The sequence below is a fragment of the Elgaria multicarinata genome, chromosome 9, assembly GCF_023053635.1.
Source record: "Elgaria multicarinata webbii isolate HBS135686 ecotype San Diego chromosome 9, rElgMul1.1.pri, whole genome shotgun sequence".
Classification (NCBI taxonomy): domain Eukaryota; kingdom Metazoa; phylum Chordata; class Lepidosauria; order Squamata; family Anguidae; genus Elgaria; species Elgaria multicarinata.
The window spans coordinates 13,412,537-13,425,345 of record NC_086179.1 but is presented as its reverse complement, the minus strand read 5'-3'; the positions used below and the strand labels follow the sequence as shown (position 1 = coordinate 13,425,345).

The window sequence follows — 12,809 nt, the reverse complement described above, 5'->3', positions numbered from 1 at the left end:
AAGAGCATAGTGAATACCATTTTATGCCATTGCTTTACATGACTTTTGCTCCTGCAGCAGTGCCCTTGTTTTTCTTACTGGCTGCCTCTTCTTCCTTGCTATATTTGTTACATGGGTTATTCCACAGAATAAGGGATCACACTGTTAACGGAATGGAGCCACTGTGCTACATTACTATTCAGGCAAGTGACGGCAATCGAGAATGAGGATAAGTGAGGGCAAAGTACACGAATAGGTGAATTTACACTAGGTGTACTGAAAAAGCTTAGGCTTTTGCCTCTCTCTCTGGCCTAATCTACACCTGCCAGTTATTCCAGGGTCAGCTTGAGGTTGTCCCTGTGTGTCCAAATGATGCATAGGGGATCCCGGGGTCAACCGGGGATGACCTCTCAGTTGTCCTGGGATAACGGGGACTGTGGTTTCCCCAGTTTTTCCCACAGTCCCAGGTCAACCCCAAGGACTGTGGGTGGTGTGCCAAGCGCTCCCGGATCCTCCCTCCTCCCCATGAGTAGTGGGGCTCTTCAAACAGGCACGGAGCGGGGGGGGCTCTGTGCCCATCAGAGGTGGGGGCAGCATTTTCACTATCCGCAGGGTGGCTCTTGGCATGTTGGGGCACTGAGTCTTTTTAAAAAACTTTCATTTTCCTCGAATTGTGACCGCAATGCGGGGAAAACAAATGCCACATCAGGCGCTGGCATTTAGACACAGGGGACGATCCTGGAAGCAGATAAGCCCAGGATCCTCCCCTCCCCCTGGTCCCAGAAGGCCTCAAGGTGTAGATGAGGCCTCTCTCTCTCTCTTGGTGTTTCTAAAATGTCTGTGCAAGACATTTCACAAGGGTTTGATGATTTTTGGTGCAGCTTTGACTTATCATGCAGTAGTCTAGTCTCCCACAGTGCTTGCAGAGTGTAAATAGGGACAGTCATTTACCAAGTGATATCCTTCTATGGAGGATATGTAACTATATGAACACAAGAAGTGTCCCATCTAGTCCAGCATTCTGTTCAAATAGTGGTCAACCAGCTGTTGACCAGGGCCTAATCTACACCAAGCAGGATATAGCACTTTGAAAGCAGCATATGGTCTGTGTCAATGGGCCCCAACAGTTGTCAGTGCACTTCAATACCGCTATAAAGCGGTAGTATGGCTCCTGCCTTTTTATATACTGCTTTCGTAGTGCAGTATCCTGCTTGGTGTAGATTGGGCCCAGGTATTTCCTTGCCAAGGATAGAGGAGAATTTTAACACATTAGGAAGGAAGTAAGTGGTTAAACCACCTTATGCAGTAGCTATAAGCACGTCATAGTAAAGTTCTAACTTGGTCAATCAATGTCTGCATTCACTGTCAGGGTGCAGTTTGAGTCCCTTTGTCCCCAAACACTTAAGTAGCTTGTTCTGGTTGCAACCTTTTATGGATACATATGTAACTGACCACAGTGATCAGTTCTCCCTTTCTGTACATTGGTTTCAACCGAGAAATCAAAGTTCTTGTAGCTCACCCCAAAGCCACACTTCCCATAGTGTGGATATCTAGTGTTCTCATGGTTTTTCTTCCCCAAACAGGAGACACGGTGATGCACGTCACTGAACGAGTAACTTAAAGCTGTGCTGAATATCATTGTGGCTATATTTGTAGGCCTAGAAAAGGTCAGGAATGCATCCCATTAAACATATCTGGCAGATTCAATTAATCCCATGTTTAACATAGTGTGACGCTGTGTATGTGTGTTTGCTTTTCATCTGCAAGTGTATTAACGGCCTGGCAGCTGTGTGGCACATCACATCGATGAGACTGACATGACATCACACATTTTTGTCGCCTTGGAACTGAAAAGGAAAACTGAACCAGGTCTTGCCTACGCTTGAGGGATGCCTTTATTAGCTGAATGATGGGGAGATGTTCCTAGAGGTCCTGCTTCATCCAACAATTAAGCTGTCTTTGCTAAATTTCTCTCTGGTGGGCAACCATCAAAGGCACGGGGAGCCTCAGATGCCTCGCTGCATATGTGGAGCTCCAGACATATCAAATTCAGTCCTGGGAGGTCTATTTGGACCTAAGGGTTGAGTTTCAGAAGTGTTATGCGGAGAGCAATGCTATGGCCCCTAGACAACCTTGGACCCAGGAGTCTGAGCTCCTACAACCCTCTCTCCCCCCCTGGCAGCCAGTGTGGAGATAACCATCAGGACATCAGGAAAAACTTCCTGACTGTTAGAGCAGTACGGCAATGGAACCAATGACCTAGGGAGGTTGAAGGCTCTCCCACACTAGAGGCCTTCAAGAGGCAGCTGGACAGCCAACTGTCAGGGATGCTTTAAGGTGGATTCCTGCATTGAGCAGGGGGTTGGACTTGATGGCCATATAGACCCCTTCCAACTCTACTATTCTATGATTCAATGAACTACTCCAGCTGCCTCTCCGAGTCAGAAAACTGACTTCACAGGGAAAATAAAGTGGGTGTTCCCATGGGCAGTGGAGGGAACTTACGAGGAATTCTCTGGCCTCCCCAGCCTCCCCGATGCCACAGCTGAACTGCAGAGCGGGAGGAGCAGTGGAGTCATTGGATGGCCATAAGCCTCTGAGGTTCAGAAGCTTATTGCCATCCCCATAGAATTGCGCCCTTCGTTTCTTGAATGAGGCTTACTTGGCTACTGTACTAAGCTGCCCCCCCCCTTTAACTGCTGTCTCCCATCAACAATTTCACAGACAGGTTTTGAAAGTGTCCTCGGTTACTAAAGGAGATTGGGATGTGATGGAGGGAACCGTAAAGTACCTGGGCCTGTATCCAAACCTGCTTGCAGGGTGGTGGGACCCAGTGGTTAAAAAAGCAACAGGCAACAAGCAGAAGAAAGCTCTGCTTACCTGCCCTGATGCAGTAAGAAGTATTTCTGGGGTTACTTTTCTTGTTGCACTAGTTTTCTGTTGCACTAGCAAAGGGCCCAGCTTGCACAACAGATCCTGCACAGCGGCAGGATTGATTACTGTCTTTTGTTTTCTAAACCAAAGGGTGCACTGTACCTTCAGGGTGTTGGATGTCCCAAGTGCTTTCTGATATAGCAGTGGTTATGCAAGGACAGAGCCATTTTAAAATATTATTTTTCTTTACATTGGCTCTGCAAGTCCTTGGGTGAAAGATAGATTTATTTATTTGGAATTCCTAGAAGATGCCACCAAAAGCTAGTTCAAATAGAATGCTCTTGGATCTCTGCTGTGGAAGGGCAGTAGCCAAAAAAGAAGTCTGGGTGAACACCACATCCAAATCACTTTATAATTAGCTTTATTTTTTTCTGAGCGTTCTTCTAAGAAATAGTTCTAAGGAGAAGTCTAGATTCTTCCTAAATCTTTTCTTTTTTAAAGAAAGCTTTGAAAGGCTAAACTGTGCTGAACGTGCTCCCAATCTTCTCTCCTGGTCTCTCTCTTTCCTAAAATGTTACCTGGTGAGGATAATGGTGTGCAAATAGGCCTCTTATGGAAGGCCATGTGTTTAAATAGCCCTGTTGGTCCTGGGTTCTTTCTGTGCATGATCAGAAGAGATCTTTAGCACTGGGGACACTGGGAAATGGTCTTCCTAATGCCTCTCCACTTAACAGATCAAGCCAGGAAGCACTGAGAACTCCCATTCTTATGCTTCCTGGAAGTAGGGGACATGTTTCTAAGAATACATTGCCACTGAATTTCCCAATCTCCCATTGTGTAGAAGGGTGCTTAATTTATGCTTGTAGAACTTCAGAAGAATCCAAAAGTGATTGGGCCTTAAAGATGAGGCCTACGCATTCATGGACATTCTCTGCACCAACGCCCCTGGGCCATCACACACACACCCCACACTATTTGTCCTAATCTATGTCCTAATCTATGCCTATGTCCTAATCTACGCCAAGCAGAATATTGCTCTATGAAAGTGGTATGAAAGCAGTATATAAAAGGCAGGAGCCACACCAAGCAGGATATAGTGGTATGAAAGCGGTATGTGTCAATGGGCCCCACAGTTGTCAGTGCACTTCAATACTGCCATAAAACAGTAGTATGGCTCCTGTCTTTTATATACCACTTTCATAGTGCAATATCCTGCTTGGTGTAGATTAGATCTACGTTTTGGGAAAAGAGAAGTGAGTCCAGAAGAGGAGTGGGCTACCAGGGGCAGACAATGCTGCCCCTGGAGTATTCCATTATGAGCTTGGCCTGGAAATCATCTAGTAATGACCTATTTATTTATTTTATTTATTTATTTATTACACTTATATACCTCCCCCATAGCCAGAGTTCTCTGGGTGGTTTACAGAAATTCTAAAATTGAGATAAAAACAAGTATACAAAATTTAAAATTTTAAAACACAGAACATACACACATAAAGCATTAAAAACCGTTTAAAAAAACTAAACATGTGGGTGATTAAGATGTGCCGCCATATGCCTGGGGAAAGAAGAAAGTTTTAACCTGGCGCGGAAAGATAGCAGCGTTGGCGCCAGGCGAGCCTCGTCAGGGAGATTGTTCCATAGTCTGGGGGCCACCACCAAAAAGGCCCTATTCCTATTGTTCTCTTAACTAGAGCTTGAGCTATTGGGCAGTATAAAACTGTAATAAATAAATGAATAAATAAATTTCAAACCCTCTCTTCTACATTTTGGCCCAAACTTTACTTAAAAACTCACTCCTTGTGACTTTTCTGAATTTGGTGTATAGATGGCGAATTCAGGAGTATGTCCTAGATTTGTTAAAGATATACTGGCAAGATATAAGTGAATTCCCAATTCCTCCTTTTTTTGAGGAGTATTTGCCCATTCTGTTGTCAATTGATACTCCCTTATTGGGGGGTGGGAGGAATGGCCACAAATAATTTTGGCCACATTCTAGCCTTCACTAAGCTGTTTTAAGACCCATTGATTTCAATGGAAGAATTAAGCATTTACTGCCCGTGCTCATTATATGCTGAGTCAGATACCATCAGCCTGGGCTTTATGGATAGGATGCTTTTTCATCCATGTTTCAGCTAATTCCAATTTGGGGGAAGGAAAAAATTGACTAGACAGTAGGTACATTGTGTATTTCTTATGTATCAACTCATTGCAGATAAAAGCCATTTTTTTTAAAAAAAAAATCAAATTTACAAAAAGCCCAAACACAGTTATTGATGAAATATCTAATTACTCTTTAAATTTGGCACAAACGGGTACGAGAGTGAAGAAGCCAAGGCTAATAAAGTTAAAATATGCTGAATTTACCATTTGACGGTTTTCTGAACAATATCCCCTACATCCAATAAAAAAAATTATGAAACTCCGAGTTAATTGGTTTCTCATACAGGACAATAAAATTAATGTTTAGGATTTAAATACCATAAACTTCCCCAGGCAGATTTGCTGATGTATCTCTGTTTTTTAGTTCATCACATGTTTCATTGTTTAATGGGGGTATCATGTGAGCTGTATTATAGTGTTTCTTGTACACAAGGTCCATAGGGCTGGCTTTGAAAGCACTCCTAGCTAATTTCTGATTTAAGTGCTGTCAGCTGATGTCCAGGTCGTTTACAATTGCCAAGCCCTGAGGGGGAGGGGGAGAAGACAAAATATTGATGTGGACTTCTTTTTAAAAATGTAGTTGACAAAAGTAGCAAAGCTAACTAGGACGTGGTCAGCCTTGAGTGCGTGTTCAGGAGCTAGTCATAAAAGCAGAAGGTCCTGTAATACCAGGTCTGGGTAGGCTCAGCTTAAGCAGGGTGGCCATATGAAAAGGAGGACAGGGCTCCTGTATCTTTAACAGTTGTATTGAAAAGGGAATTTCAGCAGGTTTCATTTGTATATATGGGGAGCCTGGTGAAATTTCCTCTTCATCACAACAGTTAAAGCTGCAAGTGCCCTGCCCTCTTTTAAATCTGGTCACTCTAGTATAGCTCCTGCACTTTAACTGTTGTGATGAAGAGGGAATTTCACCAGGTTGTCCATATATACAAATGACCCCTGCTGAAATTCCCTTTTCTATGCAACAGTTAAAGATACGGGAGCCCTGTCCTCCTTTTCATAGGGTCACCCTAGCTTAAGGAAACACAACTGGAGGTGGGAAACTGGAAACTATTCATTTCATTTCATTCCATTTTTATACCGCCCAATAGCTGAAGCTGTCTGGGTGGTTCACAAAAATGAAAACTGTAAGATACAGCATAAAATATAATCTGAGCAGCAACGCAGAGATTTAAAATATAGATTTAAAACAGCAGAGTTAAAAGACTTGGATGGTAAAATGCTGGGGAAATAAAAAGGTCTTCACCTGGCGCCAAAAAGAGGACAATGTAGATGCCAGGTGAACCTCTCTAGGGAGCTCATTCCACAGTTGGGTGCCACAGCAGAAAAAGCCCTTTTCCTGGTATGAAACACACAAGAGGAACGTTACTGAGACAAGGACAGAAACACTGCATGATGCAACGTGCAAGGGATGGGTTCAGGCACACTTGTTTTACATATATATCATTTTTCATGTTTTCCCACCCTTTGTTTTGATATAGATATTACCATTTGTAGGATGCTTGTCAGAAAAGATTACTTCTTCAAGCATCTTATCCTTAAACACACACACACAATCACCAAAAGTACTGCACATTGGGGAAAGGTGGAGTGTTTGTGGCAGTCTTTTTAGGTCATTGGCCGTGGATAGCATGGGCCAGGTTCCAGGCTCTTTCTTTTAAAGGGAGAGTGCAGAAAGAACTGTAGAGGGGCTCAGGAGATGATAATAGTCAAGATCCTAGTCCACAAGAGCAGTTGTTCCATTGACCTCTAGATGCTTCTAGTCACAGACAACTCATGACCTAGTCCATGAAGGCTCCAGGACAGTGGTGGCTCCAGGTTTTTTGGGGCCCTTGGACAAGACTCCTTCAATGGACCGCCTTCCTCACTGAGCCTAAGTTCTCACTACTGTTGTCACCACATACTGTTTCTTCTCACCCTCTTTCATATCCTTCCTGCCACTTGCTTGCTTGACAGGCAGAGAGCTGGAGAGCAAGTAGGCAGGGGCATCTACTGCTCCTCTTCCTTACTGCTACCATTCTCTGGACCATAGCAAGAGGCAGGTGAGCCAGTAGGTTGCAATGGTGAAGAGGAGAAGCACCCGGCTCTACAATCATGTCAAGAGCATCTTTCTAACAGCCCACCAAACTCTGCCTTTTTAACTCCCATTCATATTTTCCCATTGGTTTTGCTGGCTAGGGTTGATTGTAGTTGTGGGCCAAAACGTCTGCAGGATCACAAGTTGCACACCCCTGCTTTGGTGCACAGGCGCACACGTACAAAAGAATGCACACATTTGGAATAGGCGCACATGAAAATGCATACGTCTGGAAAAAATGTGCACAAAAATACATGTGGAAATGTTTGTGCAGAGAAGGAACAACCCCGTATGGAATTGGGATATCACAAGCCTGGCGGTGGAAGGGCTAGAACCTCAGTGAGATTAAGCTTGCCAGTTCCGCACCTGCCCATCCCTAGTGAGCAGAGACAGCAAGGAAGACAAAGCCCTTCTTCTCACCTTACCTTCTCCCTCTTTTTGGATTGGGCCCAAAGGGAGAGTACAATTTATTTATTTATTTATTCCATTTGGCTCATGGACAGCTGTGATGGCAGTGAGGAGGAGGTAGACCCACTCTAGGTAGTAGTCTCCTGAAGGTGTCTTGTCAAAGAGCACCCCCCCCCAATCTTGGAGCTGGCACTGGATGGATCACACACACACACACACACACACACACACACACACACACACACACACACACACACCAAAATAACCCTTGGGCCTTCTTTGAAAAGCATTGGACAAGAGGTGATATGCAATTTTACCTGTGGGGCTCCTATCTATCATCGCCCATCCACACCTGCAAGTCACCTCTTGATGCTGTCTTTTATCCTTAGATGATGAACATGCATTTGTGAAGCAGTCCAGAGCGTAGGAGAACTGAAATGTCTAATATAAAAACAAAAGTACAATAAAAATGGTCTTTTTTTATTCATTCATTCATTCATTTAATTGATTGATTGATATACTGCTCAGACTGATTTGATTTGATCTGTACACTGCCTTTCGACCACAAAAAAGGCACTTGAGGCAGCCAAATATAACTCTAAGTGGTTTACAAGGGAATTAAATTATTGTGATATATATTAAAATGCATAATAAATGGGGTGGGGGGGAATATGCCATGCTTCTTTCAGCACAAGACCATGGTGAACTTACCCTGATAACTAACAACAATGCAATATGTTCTTCTGATGTAGCCTTTTTAAAAAAATACTTTCCCTCTATTAGCAAGAAAACAACCATAACAGAATCTTAGAAAGGAGACTCACTGCTCCCATTTAATCAAATGTACCATGACCTTGCCTTGCGCCTTTCTAATGAATGTGTACCGTTGTATGTCTTGTTTCCTAAGCCTTTCCTGGGCCAGTAATTTCTGTTAGCACATCATTGGGCCATGCACAAATGCTCCAATGATCTTTATTAATGGCGTGGAAAGCTTTTTAAGCATTTTGTCATGTAGAGAGGCCAGGAATATCTAAAGGCATAGCACATCTGTGCTAACTACAACCCTAGATGTTAACAATTTGTTCCTTTGCTTTCTGTGCAAGAACGGGAGGGGATACTGGGGTCAGCATTTCACGATAAGAAGGGGAGCACGATTCAGTAAGATCCAAGGCTTTTTCTTGTATATATTCAACGTTAAATTGTGCGGCAGGAGAGTGGGGTTGGGGCAGAGCTAGTGTATTTTAAGAGCATTTGTTGTGAAAATCCCCCTTTTTATATTGCACAGTAATTATAGCAATGTTATCAAGAGAGGACAAGCAGTCACTTTCTAAAATAAAGCAAAGGGATTTGTGCCTTTGACATGCATATCATGGGCATGGGACCATTTGCCTACGGGCAAGCTGAGCTCTTACTTTCTGAGCTTTTTCAGAGAAAACATGTGTGTCTCCCCACCCACCAAGAGATCTCTGAAATGTATGTATATATTTATTTCATGTTTTTTTGAATCGCTCCTCTGTTCATGAGTATTTGAGGCAATTTACCATAAAACTATAAAAACGCAAACATCACAAAAAATGGTAATAGGGCAGATCAAAATGCAAACATTACAATAAAATAGAAGACCTCTCTAAAAGCAAGCTTTCATTACTGAAAGCTTGGCAGATCAATGACCAGCCACCTGAAGGCCAACGAAGAGGGTGCCCAACCAAACAGCAAGGGAATCCCACAGCAGGGGTGCGGCTGTGTAAAAGTCCATCTGGGCCCTTCTTATGGAGGGTGACCATATGAAAAGGAGCTCCTGTATCTTTAACAGTTGTGTGGGAAAGGGAATTTCAGCAGGTGTCATTTGTATGCATGCAGCACCTGGTGAAATCCCCTCTTCATCACAACATTTAAAGCTGCAGGAGCCCTGCCCTCTTTTGTATCTGGTCACCCTACGACATTAGGTCATGACATAGTGTCCTTCTTCTGGTGCATTGTGGGGCAAGATGGCCCCAGATTTATTATTTATTTATTATGACATTTATACTCTGCCTTTTTATTTGTTTATTTATTTTGTTTATTTTATTTATTTATTTATTTAAGCATTTTTATCCCGCCATTCAGCCAAAAAAGGCTCTCACGGCAGCTTACAAAAGTATTTCTTGACAGTCCCTGCCCACAGGCTTACAATCTAAAGGACATGACACAAAAGGAAAGGGGATCGGGAGGGAGGAGGAGGAGGGAAAGGAAAGCAAATTCACGCACTACAATCTTAGTTGCAAAGTTCAGCAGTGACAGTTGGTAGGAAGAGGGAGGGGGCTCTGAGCTGGAGCTGGACCCAGGCACGATGGAGAGGTGCCTGGCTGCTGCTGCTTCCTCCCTCACTGGTGGCCTCTGTAGTGACAGTTAGTATCAGGAGGGAAGGGGCTCTCAGCAGGAGCTGGACCCAGGCATGATGGAGAGGTGCCTGGCTGCTGCTGCTTCCTCCCTCACTGGTGGCCTCTGCATTTTTAACTTTTGCAAGAAACCCAAGGTGGCTTACACGGTCCTTCTCCCCTCCATTTTTATCCACATAAAAGCTCAATGCTCCATCAGATGAGCATTTTACTGGGCACTCATGGATTTTCACCGGTCCCTCTCACAATACCACCTGCCTTCCGCCCCTTCTTTGCACCACAAAAAAACACCCCAGAGCATCATCACACAGGGGAAAATCCTGTTTGCTTACCATCGCTTCTCCGCCCGCACGTTTGTCCGTCATTACTTCCTCTTTCGAAACAGGAAGTAAACAACGTGCACATGGCCCATTCAGCGGGCCGTTTTGATCCCTCTGCTTCTCCTGCGCACAGCTGGAGATAGCAGCGACTTCCATCTTTAAAAGTAAGTCGGACTTACGGGGTGGTTTTTTTTGTCACACGAAAAAGGCTAGAAGGGGAGGGAGGTGTGCAGGAGGCAGACGACATTGTGAGAGGGACCCGTGAAAATCCGTGAGTTCCCAGTAGTCAGTGTGCAATAAAACGCTCATCTGATGGAGCTCTCAGTGAGGTCGGTTAGGCTGAGAGTCAGCGACTGGCTCCAAAGCACCCAATGAGCTTCATGACCAAATGGGGACTAGAACCTGGGTCTCCCTATTTCCTGTCCCACACTCTACCCCACTATCCCACACTGGCTGGCTGAATAGAGGGGGAAAGCTGCAGGAACTCTTTAAAAGGGAACAAAGTTTTATAACGAGAAGATTCTAACCACTATTCTCTTGCTGCTTAAAATGTAACCTCACCACCACCACTTCCACAAATATTATCCGAGGTACTCCACCCCACTTGTTTGCTCCACCACACATACAGGCACGCAAATGTACTGAAACATTTCTTCTGAGAATGTCTGGCAGAAGAGTCCTTCAGATCAGAATCCTTTCTAAAGACTAGGAAGCCTTGGCAAGCTACAATGCCTTTGGATATTTGCACACAGAACTTCTTGGTATAATGTTTGGGGCTCATGAAGTCCCAAGGAATAGTCCTCCACTTTTCCTACCTCCCAGTTCTGCTGGAAGGTAAAGTCTGGGGTAAGAAAAGAGGGCCATGAACCTGAGCATGCAGCTAATTTATGTATTACTATTATTATTATTATTATTATTAGTAGTAGTAGTAGTAGTAGTAGTAGTAGTATCCCACCTTTTGCCCAATGCTGGGCCTCAAGGCGGCCTTACAAAGTTTAAAACATACATTGGGGAAAAGAAAAAACATAAACGTTTAAAATACACAACAAAATTATAAGACATTAACATAGATGGAGGTCCAGATTATTCTCCAAAGGCCTGCTGGAACAAACAAGTTTTAGCCCGCTTCCGAAAGTCCATCAAGGAGGGAGCCAGCCTAGCTTCCCCGGGAAGAGAGTTCCAGAGCACTGGAGCAGCCACCGAGAAGGCCCTCTCCCATGTTCCCATCAAACACGCCTGTGAAGATGTATGACCTCAGCTGAAATTCAATGGGAGTTTGGTTTAGATCGTAAAAGCAGGGGGCCATTTCTTATCCACCCTCGCGTATTCCAAAACTCAGCAACATCATTGCAAAAACGGACTGTAAACTCTAGAAACCAATTTAATACCTGATCCAGGTAGCCCTGTTTCCAAGTATAAGGATGTTTGTGGGAGATATTCTTTGCAAATTCTAATGCTAATCCCCTCAAGTAATGTTTCGATGGGGACATAATTATGTTGTAGGTATTGTACTTCACTAAATCTTACCATGTAGTTCTCAGCTCAAAAAAATATACCACAATGTGTTTAAAAAGTATACTTTAGGTATGATAACATACATTTAAAAATAGGTACTTTGAGATGAAATACAATAGTGATTCAAAAATGTGTATTTAGAAATGGATTTAAAATTTAATTTATGTATTGAGTAAAAGACATATTTTCATATGGATTTCTTTCTTTCTTTTAAAAAAGAGCATATTAATGCATAAGCATGAGGGAACAGAATTATGAATGAAAAAATGAAAAATTTCCTCAGATTCAAAATAGACTGATCTATGTATTCCTAACCAAATATTCCTAACCACTGTGAAATTTAACATTTGTAAGATGTGTGTGTGTGGGGGGGGGGTTAACCAAATTGTTATGTGCCGTGTACTAACAGACTTTTTTCAGAAGACAACAGACAAAAAAAATGCATATCAAATCAGCACACAGTCAGGTCAACCCTTCTTTAAAAACAGAAGTGTTGTTCACCCATCTAAATGGGCTGAACTCTAGAACCCTATGTATCTCTGCTGGCCATGAACGTGGGGCCACTTCCGAAAAAGGCCCTGTCAACTGTAGGAGCTAATCATGGCGGCAGCTGTAATGAAGTACAACTTCCACTGTGAATGTAAACGTTCTTAAATAGATTTTTTTTAAAAAAAAGCAAATGTCATGGGTGGTTTTACTAACACACTTTTTCACTAACCAGTGCAGGATAGCCTATTGTAGATGAAATGAATACATGATACGGCAGAAAAAGTTGGTGGTGTGGAGGACTTAGGTACCGATCTTTGATGTGAATTTGGGTCAGGATCCACACTACTGCTTTATAACAGTTTATAATGGTATTGACAACTGTTGGGGCTCTGGACACTTTCTATATACTGTTTTCAAACCGTTTTCAAAGTGCTTGGTGTAGATCTGGCCTAAAAGCCATCTTGTGGGTATAGGACACAAGTGTACAAGTGTGTGTCCCTACTTACATGTGTGAAATGGTGGAAACTATGCATTAAATGTCTCCAGCTTTCCTGAAAGTGAGCTCTGTTTGGTTAAGTGCCTACCCTGGACAACCCTGGACATTTG

General features: G+C 43.3%; 1 protein-coding gene across 7 annotated transcripts in view; it reads left to right on the top strand.

Moving 5' to 3' along the window:
• SOX5 (SRY-box transcription factor 5) overlaps positions 1-12,809 on the top strand; it is a 606,763-nt gene that overhangs the window by 440,275 nt on the left and 153,679 nt on the right. The window lies entirely within an intron of this gene.